A 14,981-nucleotide genomic window follows, 5' to 3' on the forward strand; every position below is an offset into this window, starting at 1 on the left:
CAAAGCAGCTGTAACTGCTGCCTGTTGTGGTGACACTGTTCATTTGAACCCTTTCTCCCATGCTTCTGTGAAAATGTCCAAACAGGATGACTGGTTGTGTTTTACAAGAGCTAAATTTTACAAAATATCATGGGCTTTCTGGTTTTGAGAATGTGGAACACTCCAGTTGATGATGGCACACTCAAAACTTCCTCCTGAGCCCCAGCCCAGGTCCTGTTGGCCTGGCAGCTTCCACCAACTGCTGGTGGTTCTTGGTACCAAGAACTTGCATCTGATACATTTCTAGGTGGAGATCTCATCAGGAAAGAATCAGGTAATCAGGCTCTTAGATGTAACCTATGTAGAAGCTGTTAATTTGCAGTTATTAATGGCATGGGGAAAACTAAGAGAAGAAAGAGGTCTTCTGCATTCCAAGTCCATTCAGCAGTCATTAAAGGGGTTCTCTCTTTTAATTGTAACTCTTTCTCGATCATCTTATTTTCTTAGCATATTACTCCATTTGAAATCCTCTCTCTAAGTGATGTTTCTCCTGGGGAGCAGGAATATGAGCAGAAAACTCATGAGCTTGGGAAAAAGAAACCCTGAGTTATTACCAACAATGTAGATACTGCAAAGTGGCTCCTTTCTCGGGGAGTCAGATCAGTGTGTGGAAGATGAACAGTGCTGGGCTCCTAGTGCTGTTATAAAGGTTTGTGTGGTTGTATTAGTCACTTAAACCCTTTGTTCTTCAGATTAATACTCATTTGTCCTTCCTGACTCTTAGGAGTTGTCTTTATTTAATTTGTGGGTTTATGAACAATGCTGAAAAAAATCCTTTGAAGTTCCCCAAATGCTTCCTTTGTTTTATTTTCTGCTGAAAAATGCAACACGGTCATTTTGTTAGAACAGTCTAAAGGGCATTACCCTTGAATATTTGGGAGTTTGCAGATAAAACATAGACACTATAAATAAAATTAGTGGTGTGGCAACAACTATATGTGCTGTGGGCCTGGTGTGCCTGTGTTGAGGATGGGCTCTCAGACTGGAAGCTTTATCAAAGGGCAAGTCTGTGTAACAGGGGATGCTGAGTCCTGGTGTCAGGTCTGATGGTGGCTGTAAGAACCACCAGCATGGTAAAAAAATGTGCCTCCTCAGGGAACTATCATTGTCAAGTACTCTTTGTTGTTGGCCAGACAATTCTGTAACAGGCATGGCAGTTTTTAGTAACAGAGTAGAAAAGTGAGATTTGTATAATATCAAGTCACATCAGGCTCTTCTCCTTTGACAAAGCTGGGGAAGACTCCAGCAATGACAGGTGTTGCAGAGATTTTATCAGGTTCTCAGTATAAGCAACTTGGCATTTGCTGCTAGGGAGAGACAAGCAATAAATAAGGATGGTGAATGCCCAGAAATGTTCTTATCAGATTTAAATGAAGTGAACAGTATTTGCTAACTGGAGATGCTGAGTGGCAAGGAAGGCAATGTGCTTTAATCGCCTCGTTTTAGTCAGGCCTGGTTCTGTGGGTTTCCTGCTGTTGGGTATCAAACTTCTGAGTGGAGCCTGAAGCCCCTCAGCTGAGTCCTGTCTGGATGGGGCTCCCAGAGCTGTCAGCTCTTCATCAGCTGTGATCACGGGGAGGTTGGTGGCTGAGAGTGGGGCAAGTCTTAGTGCAGAAAGGGCACAGCAGGAAAAGAAAAATGAGATGAACGTAAAAGGCTTGTTCTGATAATTTGCACCAGAAATATTGTCTTGTTTTCATCTGTATTTGCAGCCAGAGCACACGTCTCTTCAGAGTATTGGGTGTCGTGGAATTTTTGTGAGAACTTGTTAAAAGTTTACAAGTTGAATGAAAAAGGGGGGGTTTTGGTATTTATTTTCATGTTTTCTTTGAATTTTTTTGTTTGTTTGGTTGGTTTGGTTTGTTTTTTTTTTTCCATTTGAGGCTTGAATGGGTTCGGATATAATTTCTCTTTCAGTCCCATTATTCTTCCTTTATATATTAAAGAGTTTCAGATTCAGTGTCTGATTGTTGTATACTGGATGTTTGCCACAATAGATTCTTTTCAGTGTCTCCAAGACTTTTTAATTACAGTAACACTTTCAGATACCTTTTATTACAGTATGTAGCTGGAGACAATTAAATGTGTAATTAGCAGAACTTGGCTCACAGGCAGCTGTACAAGAACTGTGCAAGGCTCTGCACCAAAATGACTCGTTAGGATTAGAGGGTTTGGTCTATTTTCTTCACTAGGGGAAAAAAGTGCTGCTTTTTCTTTGGGGAATTTCAGCTGTGAATAGCATTGGCTGAGGGTGGAAAACCCAAACACCTTATCCTGCCCCTCTTTAATAAGGTCTTCCAGGAAAGGACTCTGCTGTGTTTATTCCTCCTGGTTTCTGTAGCTGATTTTGATTTACTCTTACAATGGCTGTAGCAATTACAGTTAAACAGGTACAGAATATTTTAAGTCTTCTGTCATTAGGAATCAAACACATGGTTTTCAAGAGATGTTTATTCTCTTAGTGTCTACTTACTTTTTACTTATATTTTTGAATAAAATAGATAAGAAGTTACACCCTGAAGCTTTCACGGTATAAAGCTGTAGTCATTCAACACAGTCAGGAAATCATCAGTAGAGAATAAAATGTGTTTTGTGTAAATAATGCATTTTATGCTTGAGGGTGCAGAATAATTAAATAAGGGCATGAAGTTTGATAACTGCAAAAATGCTTTCACTGTCTGAATCTATCAAAGGTCCAATTATATCTAACTAGCACCTGAAGCAAAGCAGAGCAATGAAAGTTTCCTGCCATTTGACAGTCCAAAAATCCTGGGCCATATTCACATGAATACGGGAGTATTTTAATGTAGTAAAATAGTTTACATAGGAGGTAGAACCCCAGTCATGAGGATTTTGTTAATTTACATAAAGTACTTCTATAAGTGAACATCCTCCTCAGCTTTTCTTGTGACCAGTGGCTGGATTGGGTGCAATCAGTTGTTTCTGGATAAAGGAGATCAAATGGTAGACTCTGCTTCCAAGAGATTCACCTGTACTTCATTTCTGTATTTAAAGCTTGAGCATTTAAGCATTCCAAAAATGAAAATAAAAGTACAACACTTTATATTTTAGGTTAAGAAGCAAGTATTTGTGCTGAACCTTCTGCTTGAGCTGATAGCTATTTTCTTTTATTTAGCTTGTCACTGTAGGCAGCCTGGATAAGTGAGTGTTCTTTGTTAACCTCCAGAATATCTTTTCTCTCTTCTACTCAGCAGTCTGTGCATCAGTAATAATAAGTTTTAAGCCATAGCTGATTAACAGTATATTTACCATTATATGTGTATCCTTTTGAGGGAGTGGACTTATGTCTGCAATGTGTTTTGATGCTGGAAAAATCCACAGCAGCTCAACTATTGCTCTTCAAAGGCTTTCATCCACAGAAGCTTGTATATGAGATGATTACACATTGTGGTTAGCTCTACATTTTGAGTTGTGGAACTGAAGACTGATAAAATGGTTCTCCTGTATAAATAATCTCAGTATGATGAAAAAATTAGGTTATGAGTAAAATTGTAGTATTTTTAGGTAAATTCAAGGAAGAAGTATGTCTGCCAGAGAAAGCCTGTACCGGTGGCCCTTTCTGGGCTTCAGGTATTTGACAAAATACAGATATCACTTTGGTCCTCTGGTCCAAACTCAGACTAGAAGGGAACCCTGTTTAATATCAGTGTTATATAATAAATTTGTATTCAAATCACTTCATATGTGCAGTCCTGTCAAAAGTTTTGGTATCATGCCTAGGGCAGTGCTTATCCTCCTGACTGTAATGATAGGAGAGCATTTAGGTTCTTTTTTTCCTTTTTTTGGGAAATGTACCTTCTTTTGATTTAAGCTGAAATTTGGAGTTTTCTTAATTATGAGTTTACTACATTTGAACAGTAGACTTTACAGAAAATGGAAGAAAATTGGAGAACTTTTGTTTTGTTTCTTTGTGTCTGTAAGGCGCTGGAAATACTTCAAATGACTTCATCTTGGGTTTGTTTGTATGTTGTCTTTTTAAAGAGGCTGTGGCTCCACGGTAGGTTGTTTTTGATAGCAATACAACATGAAGTTTGCCTGTTTCCTCACCTTCCCCCAGACATCTGTTGTGCCAGCACGTTTGTACGGCTGTGCCGTGAACCAGATCAAGGAGCTGATCTGGCTTTTAAAGCAGCTTTGTAAAGTCTATATGATTTATGGCCTCTTTCCAAAATGTGAATGAATTTCAAAAGACAAGGACTGTAGAAAAATGTGCCCATATAGGTATTTCCTGTGCATGGCATCAACTTCTGTCATGATCAGAATGAAAGCACAAGATCTTCTCTTCCAGAAGCATTTCAGATCTCTGCCTTGACTGGCTGGGAGAATTGACAAACGTTGGATGTCAATAAAAGCTGTCAGTGAGTTCATTGTACAAGAAGGGACTTGATGATTTTGGGATAAGAACAGTAAGGATCACCCCACTGTTTTGAGAAAACTCCTTGGAACACTTTATGCTCACAAAAGTAAATGTTTATAAAACCCTGCAATGCCAAAACCCACTGTCACAGTGGTGTCACTGGTGTCACCAGTTCCTAAATTGTGTGTGCAAAACTCAGTTTCATTTTAAATCTTTGAGAGTATATTCTGACCCTGCGCCCAACTCCTCAACTAATTGAAGTTTCACAGCTATTACAGAACCAAGAACCAGTTCTTGGTTCAAGTGCCTTTGTGTGGGATATGACACAGGCATGGAGTTGGGGTTTTTTGTTTGTTTAGGTTTTGTTTGTTTGTTTTTTAATATAGAGCTAATATGGGATTTGATCATAGACATAGTGTGATACTCTTACGAATGCAGCCCTTAATTTATCAGAATGAACATGCTAGAGGCACTCCCTCACTTCTTCATCTATTTGATTAAGTTTTCACTCATTTTCCACTATAATGGATATTTTCTTTGTAAGAAACATATTAAAGTCCTTAGGTATCCTCCCACGCACCCAAAGCTGCATTTGGCAGACTGAAAACACTTTGACAGCTGGCTTTTTGGGTCAATTAAAAATAATGCTACAATACTAATGGTAGTTTTCTCTTTACCATGCTTGGTAGGATCCAGCAGTCCTGAGGAAGCTCATGTCTGAATGCAATGTTTGGTTTTCCATAGTCAGTTGATAGATGCCATCACAAGTCAAATTTACTGTGTGTTTGACCCAGTCCACGTTTTCTTTGGTTTAAAAATACTCTTTTTCTACCACTGACTCTCCTCAAAGCTGTTCAGGCATTGCCCCCTTGTAGGTCTTTACTAGAGACTGTGTCCTTCTGTACTCAAAAACACTTGCTTAGACTTTTAAAATGAGCCAGGCAGTGCTTCTTTCTGGTATCCACGACTGCTCTGCTCCTCACTGAAAAGGGTGTAAGAGCAGCAGTTGGAGTCTTCTGTTCTCAGCTGCTGATATTTGGTTGACATCAATCCAAGGCACAGCCTGTGGCCAACCTCTTGGCTGCCCAGGTTCACTGGACCAGAACAGTTTAATCTCCTGAGCTGGAAGGGGTGAGGCCGAGTTTAAGGACCTGTCACCGAAACGTTGTTCACTCGGGTACAGCTCATGTGGGTAAAATCCTCTGAGACAGCACCTCAAGTGCATCAGATTTTTTGCTGCTTTGATTGTGCCTGCGTTTCCTTGCCTCTGTATATGAATAGTTCAAGAAAAAGTAATTATTTTTGAGCATGATTGTCTGATACTCATACGGCATATTCAACAGTTATGGGCTACCTTTGCAGGTCTAAGACTGGTATGTTGGTACGCTTTGCATTCTCAGCTAAAATGTTTTGATTTTTTTGTTGTTTTTCTTTTGTCTTATAACACCTATCTCAGGTACAGTTGTATTTTTCCTTCCAGTGATTTTTGGATGAGTATTAGGCCATTTATGCAATCTGTTGATGAGTAGAATACTCTGGCCTCAATATCACTCAAGAATTAGGAAGCATTTATACATTTTATTGCTGTCCTGAGGAGTTCAGCAGTTCATTCTATTATAATTTCTATACTTTTTAAATACTTCTCCTGATCATGCCTCAAAAATAATTGTGACCAGGGCTGGAAGAATGAAGACCTTTGGAAAATACGGAGACACATAGCTGTAAAAACTGCATGAGGAACTCTATTATTTTTGAGCCAAATATAATAACTTTAGGCTATAGGGACTAATCATATTTGGGGCTTCATTCTGTGCTGGCACTGCAGGTGATTCTGTATCACTGTGAAATGTGACAGGAGCACCAACCTTCTGAGTTGTGGAGGCTTGTGTGTCACCTCAGTGACAGGAACTTTCTGCAGAGAATTTGCACACTGCTATAATTTTAATTGAAATTCCCGCGTGCTGAAAAGGCTTCCACAAATCTAAGTTGACAAACAAGCTCAACTATTAGGAGCTACAGATGATGCACCACTTCTTGTTGATATGAGCTTCCTTTGTTAAAATAATTGAAATTCTGAAGTAACAGAACAACTGCTTGGGATGCATTTTTGAAGCTGATCATGAACTGATTTTTGTGCCGTCCTCTGAATGGTTCTGTGTAACCACACTGAACCCTCTCCAATGATGTAAATGTGAAACAGCAGATGTCAAAATAGGCTCGTAATGTTTTGAAGCAGAGTACTGTGCTGGCTCAAGACATTTGGATATAAACATCCAAATTTAAGAAATTTTTGTTAATCACAAAGGGTTCCTTAGTCATTGGGGAAGTTGATATGTAGATTGAACAATCAAAGAAAAATTCAGCTTCCAAAGGGCCTCTGGATGTCCAGTCCTCTGCTCAAAGCAATGCTGACTCTGGACATGGCTTTACTGTTTTATCAGGTTCTCTTCCATTTTCTCCATCTAGATGGTTACCAAGGCTGTGCATTCCTTTAAAGATGTGATTCCCTGCAGTCTATCCGTAGCTCTGACTGCAGTGATCTCAGTGTTGTGACATCTTTTCCTTTTTGCATAAACTAAAACATCAAAGCTAAATTGTTCACTGAGGGTTTAGCAGGAGAAGCAGGTTAAACTGCTCTAAGCATCCAGCTGTTACAGACATTGGGCAAAGGAGATTGATTTTGTGAAACTCATAATATCAACTATTTATTCCACTGCAAAGTGGTCTATTTAAGACTATAACCACAATTGCTCTATTTATGCACAGTTAATGAAGGTAATAATTCAATTTCATATCTTCAAATGTATATGAAAAAAGTAGATTTTATACCTTGTGCAGTCAGCAAACATTTGTACCCTGCATGACAGTAAATCAGATGCATCACACTGTTTCTTTCTTTTTCTGGCAAGTTATGAAGAAACAGATCAAGTGTTGGCAGCTAGCACAGCCTTTTAGGTCTAGGTAGCTGGTAATATTCTGCCTGGTTTCTTCAGCTCTTGCCAGGGAAAAGAAGGAAGATCTGGAACTGTATTTGATCTGTGCTGTTTTGATTTAAGTTCTCTGGTTTCTGCTGAGGGAGCAGAATCTCCTCGTTGCTGTACGTGCTGCAGCCTGGTGGCAGCTGTGGCCTCAAGGATGGAGAAATCTGAGATTTTAGTGTTTGGTCCTCCCAAGTATCACCAAGTATTAACCTTCTTGTGAAAATAACAATTATCTAGATGAGCGTAACCACGGAGCCTCAGAACCTGCTGAATTTCATCACTAACAGGAGTTAGAGATGAACAAACTGTGAAGTTTGTTCAGGCATTGTCCCATTATGCAGCTCTCAGGTGCTCCTGCATCTGATTCTTCAGACACAGGACAGGAGTCCTGCTTAGGGCAGGAGCCCTTAAGTTGCTGGTTCAAAGTAATTTCTCCCTCAACCATGTGCTCCTTTAATGGTGACAAGTGGGAGTGAGGAAATCTGCCTCTGCTGCAGTTTTAGAAAATGCTTCAGTTCTGTGTGTTATGGACTCTTACTTCAAAATGTGCTTAGCAAAAAAGAATCAGAAAATCCAAGAAACAGGATGCAGGGATGATACACTCTTTGGTATCTCCTTCCTCTTTAAGGCTTCAGGGAATTGGGACAGAATAATAAAAGCTTCAAATTGTTTACATTGATTCCAGAAGAGTTGTTTTGCCTGGCTGGAAAGGGTATAATTTAAAGGTTTGCTTTGTGTTCCTGGCTATTAAGTCAGTAATGTTTATTTTCGCTGCCTTCCAAAGAGTCTTTGCATATGCTCAGATATGAGTATCCAGTGTCTTGATTCACCTTTAAATTGAAAGGTAATCTTTCCATCTTAAAATGTACCTTTTAATTGATATTTCAAACATTTTCTTTCTTTAAACAAGAAATTTTTGTTTGTTTTCTGATTACTCAGGTTTCAATGACATGTATTGGAAGTTACCTCCAGGAAGGGTGTAGAAACCCAAAAATAAGGTGTTGTAATCACCAAGTTAGTAATTCTGAACTTTTTTTAGGTTTATTCCCAGTCTTCCCTGAGGTTTAGTCAGTGCAGAGGGTGGGGGAAGAAGGATGAGACTATAAATACAGATGTTAAGGACTGATTGATGGGATGGACTGTGAGAGAGGTATCTCAGTATGTGTTTAAGATACAGATCTGTGGCAGTGGTAGCTGAGCAACTGTCTTCCAAAAGCATGAACTGCTATTAAGGTTCAGAAGCCTGTGATTTCTCTTTGTTGGCAAAATTTCCAAACGTTTAGATGGGTGTCGAGCTGTGCTTTGCTTACAGAACTGCATTTAGTGACAGCAAATACAGTAAGCTTGAAAACTTAGTGTTCCTGGTGTCTCTTCTTTCTCTTCCTTTTTTTTTTTCCACTCCCCCACAAACTTCTGTGGTTTTTGTACACATTAGTGATTATTTTTCTATACAATTTTTATGGTAATCTTTTGAAAGTTGCTTGGCAAGTACTAATTCTCATTTATGAGGAGTTTGCATAAAACAGTCCTGGGCTTTAAAGTGTTTATAACAATGTCAGAAGAGAGTTGTGTCCAGAAAGAATCCTGCCTTTCATACCTGGAGGCTTATGTAAAGGCTCTTCTGTGAGAATTCACTTCAGCACAATATCTGCTGACCAAGATAGTTCCTGCAAAGGCTAAGATATGTTTTCAGTGTTCAAAATGATGATTACAATTAAATCAAAGGAGTCAGTGAGACTTCTTGCATAATAAGTGGAAGGCAGGATTTCTACTCTCTTGCTATTCAGCCCTGTGGCACAAGGAAATGATGGGGATTTGGCCAGAACAGCCATGACTCAATCTTTTATTCAGTAGGAGCTTTGCTGACTGCTGGGAAGAGACTATGCCCTGCCTCTGGCTTTATTCCAACCTTCTGCTGAGACATTTCTCCCCGTGAATGGCTCTTGTGCTTACTGTGTTCCCATAAGAGCAAGAAATGCTATTTCCTGCTTGTTTTAATAGTGAAGGATTTAATATGATTTCAATCTTGACATCAAAAGAACATACTTTCGGTTTCCTTGGTGGAGGCAGGAGGTCTTGGTACCTCAGTTGTCTGTCCTTATTTAAATCCATCCCTCCTGGCAAGTGGTTTGACTTTCATCCAAGCTGGCAGTGGTGGACTAACATGTTCCAGTCTTTGGTGATACCTGCATAACATATGAATGTTGTTTGCCCTCTGTACACACAGAATAATTGTGCCAGCTTATGGTTTCTGTGATTCTCAACCTTGTGCTTCCATATCTTTTAGCTAACTTTGTCATATTTAAAACTGGTTTGAAAACTCCTTGGGGCAGTCTTGAAAACACCTATATTTAGTCACATCAAGCATCTAGCAAGGGTTCAGTAGAAGATAAATGGCAATATGTGCTTTCCCTTGGCACTCACGTGGTCTGTGAAGTTATGCTTATCAGAGAGTAAAGAATAGGGGGGAATTTCCAAAGCAAAGTCTACAGATCAAGGCTTTGCTCGTACCCATATTCCTCTTCTGAAGTTTCTAAGGACATTGAGGCTCCACAGTTGTCATTTGGCAATGTTGAGAAGCGTGATCTCCACTAGAAAAGCAGCCGGCTGTGGGATCTGCCTGTGATCTGCAGCCTTTTTACACTTAATTCCCTGGCTGCTGTGATGGAATCCATAGGACACACAGGCTTTCACATTACTGTTTTTGTTGGCTCTACTGACGTTGCCCATGTAGATGATGTCAGATTACTGTGATAGTTCTCTCAGTGGAATCCTCACAGTCATTAACCACAGAGTGCTTCCGGAAAATACCGTCTGGGTTAGGAATATGTGTCTGGATCCCAAAGGAATTTGGGCTCTGATAACCCTTTGAACTTAATTGGGCACCTACTTAAATGTCTTCAAGACTTTCAGCCTTAAGCCCACGGGACATTTTACTCCTGCAGTGCATGTGCCTTTGGGAACAGCATTCAGCTTTCAGAGGATCTTCTCTCCTGTAGAGTGACTTAAACCGAATAATGTTTTGTTCTTGTAAGAAACTTTTTTTTTTCCCCTAAAGGATAAAGAATTTAAAGCCTTTAGCGGTGCTAAGCACAGAGTTAAAGTATCAAAGGAGAGAGATAAGGATAGATGGCTTCTTTGACAGTTTTGTCTCCCTGCTGTGCCAAGTGACAGCCAACATCTTATTTTAGAGGGAAGCTTTCCATGCTGAAAATGGTGGCACAGAAATTCTTTCATTTGGCCTCATTCAAATGCAGCTGATCCTGGTGAGGTTTCATGCTCATGGCAATTTAAAATATTGTGCATCCTAAGATAATGGGACTTATTCAAGGACCATCATAACCAAGTGGGGCCAAGGGGAAAAGTTAGATTCAGTTTTAGAAGACCACAGCAAAAAGCACTATTAATGAAATTAAATTTCTGGTCTCATCTGGCTGTGCATCTGGAAGAACTGCTAAATTCAGCATTTAGTCATGAGAGAGTAAATTATCCTAATTTTATTTATTGATTGAAGCAATGCTAGGTTAAACTAATATCATATTAAATTCTTGCACTGTTCAGCATTGATGTAGCATTTTGCAAAAGCACAAATAAATATGTAGGTGTCTTCTGAAAATCTGAGAGATCAATTTTTAGACTGTTTTACAGACCTTGCCAAATTAATTAGTGCAGTCATGAAAATGTTTGCAGAGGCACTTTTCACTAGGACTATCAGTGAAGGGTTTAGAGCTTTAAAAGGACACTACCTGTTTTTAAAACCTGTGCTGTGTCATTAGCACTTTTTTCCCCAACAATGTGATGTACACAGGGAAGGATTCTGTATGTAAATACTGAATATATGTTTTGAAGTAGGCAATTTTGCTGATGGACAATTTTAGAAGTCCATGGTTGAGTACCCTGATTGAGACCCTGTGAGAGAAATTGAGGGTTTATGGAATAGCTTCTCCCACAGGTGAAAACCTCTCCAACTGGGTTTAAATAAAGAAGCATCTGTATATGTTTCCATAATGAAAGTTTGATGCAAACTAATTGGCTTTCTGTGCTTGTTTCCACTTCATTTTTCAAGATGATATAAAGAATCTTGAATGTTGAATGGAGAGAGCAGTTTGGTCACAGTTTTGAAGTGACAGGTACATTCCAGAAATCGCGATTTCGCTGTTGGATGCACTTTGCTGAGTGGCAACATTTCCTTATTTACTTGGGTAACACATGGAAAACTGGGGAAAAATCCTCAAACACAAAATCAACTAGCAAAAACCCTAAAACTTTAGGGTCTTTTTCTGCTTGTATCTTTTCCATTACAATGGAAAGCAGTGGGGAACTAAAGAGGGCAATGACCAAAGAGTAGGTGCCAGCATGAGAACAGAAATGCAAGCTGTTCCGAGCCAGAGTTCCCTTCTATTCTGCCTGCAGTCCTGGTGACTTCTTAAGCACTGAGCATGAGTTTCTTTTTGCTTGACTTGCCAGCTTGAACTGTTGTTATAATGAGTTATTGGACAACCAAATCAAAAGTGTAATGATGTAGTAACACTATAGTTAAAACTCAGTGCAAAGCAAAAGCAGTAAATCACACTTATTGGTTGTATTATTAGTAGTAATTTAATAATAAATCATTATCATTACTTTTTATTTAGTTCTAAAGTACTAAATAATATAATATATAAAATGTTAATTAATAAATTGCAAGAGCAAACAATAATTAAAATAGTATACGTTTTCCTTGGTACATTAGTGGTAAAACTGGCTGATGTTGAATTTGCTGAGAACTTTTTCTTGAATTCAAGTGGGACTTGGAGTTGAAAGCTGGCTACCTCCTCTTGAGTTCCTGGAAAACTGAGAGTCAGGTTTTTCAGTCTGTGATTTAGATCTGCCAACGTTTATTTTTAAATAATAATAATTAAAAAAAAATAATTTAAAGACTGGGCAGCAGCTGTTGAGTCCTGGTGTGCTTCACACTCCCTGTAGTACCTGTTTTGCAGTCAGAGCACTGCCCTGTGCAGCTTAGACATGTGCATTCTGAATTTAAATACCTGCTTAATGAGGAGTTGGATGGGAGGGATACAGGACTTTCTCATCTTTAATTGTGAACCTGTTTTGTCTTGATCTGTTGGACAGCCTGGCTCTCCCGGGAGCCGGTGCATCTGGAATAAATTCTGAGAGGAGAGAGCTCTCCGTGTCTCTGCAGCAAACACGGCATCTCTGGCTGAGCCACTTTGTAATCATTTCATCTAATCAGTGCTGCTTTTCTCATTTAAAAATGAAGGTTTCCCGTTTGCTAAAAAATCAGCAATTGCAGTCGGACATTTTACCTTAACCCACAAGGAATAGATAACAGCACGTGAAGTTTTTTGGTCAAGCAAAAGCAATGGCCAAAGTTATGATGTGATGTGGATTCTGGTTCAAGCTGATCCAAAGGTGGATGTGCTTAGCTAGACCTTTCCCTATGCAATGAACTTCCCCCCAAAATTCAGATGGTTTTAAACTCTAGGCAAAGATTTATTGTAACGAGTAGATGTTTTTAAAAAAGTGTTAAGCAGCAAAAATTTGAAAAATTTCAAAAAGAGGACAGAAAGAGGAAAGGTTTATATGCTAATTTCCCAGGAACCACTTTTCTAAGATGTGATTACTCTGTCTGCTTTGCTTTCCTTCAACAGGATAATTACAGACAGACGTGTTGGGATAAACTCCTCTATGTTTAGGAATCATTGAAACACTGTAATGCTATGTTTATGGAAAGCCTCTAAATTAGCTGTGAGCGCTCCAGAAATCATCACTGTGGCTCAGCACACGTGGGGTTCAACACCCACAAACTGGCTTTTCTTGCTGAAAATGACATTTTTGTTTGTCTCAAATGAGGATCCATGCACGATGGGTCACTTGGGAGCTATGTCTGTCTTCCACTTCTAATTAAAACAACTCATTTAAAGCAGGAGGAATTTAATTTTCTCTTCATTATTTGTAAAAAGCCCAAAAGTGATTTCTGTCATAGCCTTTTAATGACAGAAGAAAATGCCTTCCACAAAACATCAAGGTTCTCCATCCAAGAAAGCATTCTTCCAGGGGATTTTTAAGGGAGTCCTTCACAGATCTGGAAATAAAGGACTTTCTAAAGAGGTTTGTACCCTTTTTGTCATAAGGAGATGGATACTTGTTTTTCTTTAGAAAATCAAATATTTTCTACTCCTGGGTATCAAACACCTGAGCACTCGAGTACTGCAAGGCTTTAAATTTAAATTCAGAATGTCAGAATTTTCTAATCTGAGATTTGTCACGTATGGAAAACGGGGCACGCCAGATGTGCATAGATGAAAAGGTGTTTGGTTTTCTTTGTTTGTTTTTCCCATTTATTTATGTGTGCCACATTGCAATTTTCCATATGTGTTGTTGGTAAAACCTGAGAAAAAAAATTGAGTTACGCATAGTTTAATTCCATAAATGAACAATAACGTGCCACTTCCTGGTCAAGAAACCTTAGAATGGGGTTGGGTTATGTTTGGAAGTTGCTGTGAGCCATGTGCCAGTTCAGGTATAATCCTGCCATTAAATTCCAGTAGTGTCCCCATCCACCCTCACTGCTTGTGACACTCTCTGTTTTTTGGATCATTTTTTTCCTGAGCCAAGTTTGAATAATTGAACACCTCTGAGATTTTTAGTGGTGATGAATGTGATATATTGATGATAAGAAGACTTTGTATTTTGGAGGAACATGCTCCTCGCATGATAACAACTCTCCTGGGATTCCTCATTGATCTAGAAATTAAAAAGTCATTTAGGTTAAAATGTTATGCAAAAGGCTTGTGTAATTTGTCACAGATAGTAAGGTGGGTATTTGTTTTCATGTTATTAGGAGTGTGGGTTTTAAAGCTGTAGATGTTGACCAGCTCTAGAACCATTTGAGATTTTGGATCAGGCCTTGACAGTTTTGGGATTTTGCTTTTGAAAACTGCTAGAAATATTACTCTGGAAAATGATGAAGTCTTTAATTTCTTACTGGTGCTAAAGGAAAGAACATCCCTGCAATCTCTTTGTATGCTTGGTCTGCATGACATGTTATGAAATTTGCTACTCCTTTCTGTAGTATCTCATCAGTCTGCCTGTGTGCGAGGGGAGTAAAGCTGAGTTAAATTTCTGTGGCTACACAGAGTATTCCTGACATGAAAGACAGGGATGAAAGCGCTGGGGAAGAATTGTAGCCTGAAGAAAACTTCAGCCAGTCCACCTTCATTAACTTTAAGTGGCCTTGGCAAGTCTGAGGTGTAATCCAGAGAGAAACTTGGAAGGCAGGACTGCGGAAAGGGAATTGGGATATAAAGAGGAATCATGGCCCATGTTGGAGAGGGAATATGTACAGAGCTCAGAACATGACGTGGCTTCTGAACAAAACAAGCAACAAAATGCTTTATCCCTGCTTACCTTCAGTACAAGTCTTCAAAACTTCTGATTAATATTGCTATTCTAGTGCTTGATTTGGCTGATGGGTAAATTATAGGTAATGTTCTTCTGGTAGTAAGTGAACTAGAAATCACTGTTCCCTCTTCTGGAAAATAACTGAAATAGTTTTGGCATTATAAAACTTGCTTGAT

This window comes from Neopelma chrysocephalum, unplaced genomic scaffold (genome assembly GCF_003984885.1).
Source record: "Neopelma chrysocephalum unplaced genomic scaffold, ASM398488v2 Primary Assembly neopelma1_65c, whole genome shotgun sequence".
NCBI classification, from domain to species: Eukaryota; Metazoa; Chordata; class Aves; order Passeriformes; family Pipridae; genus Neopelma; species Neopelma chrysocephalum.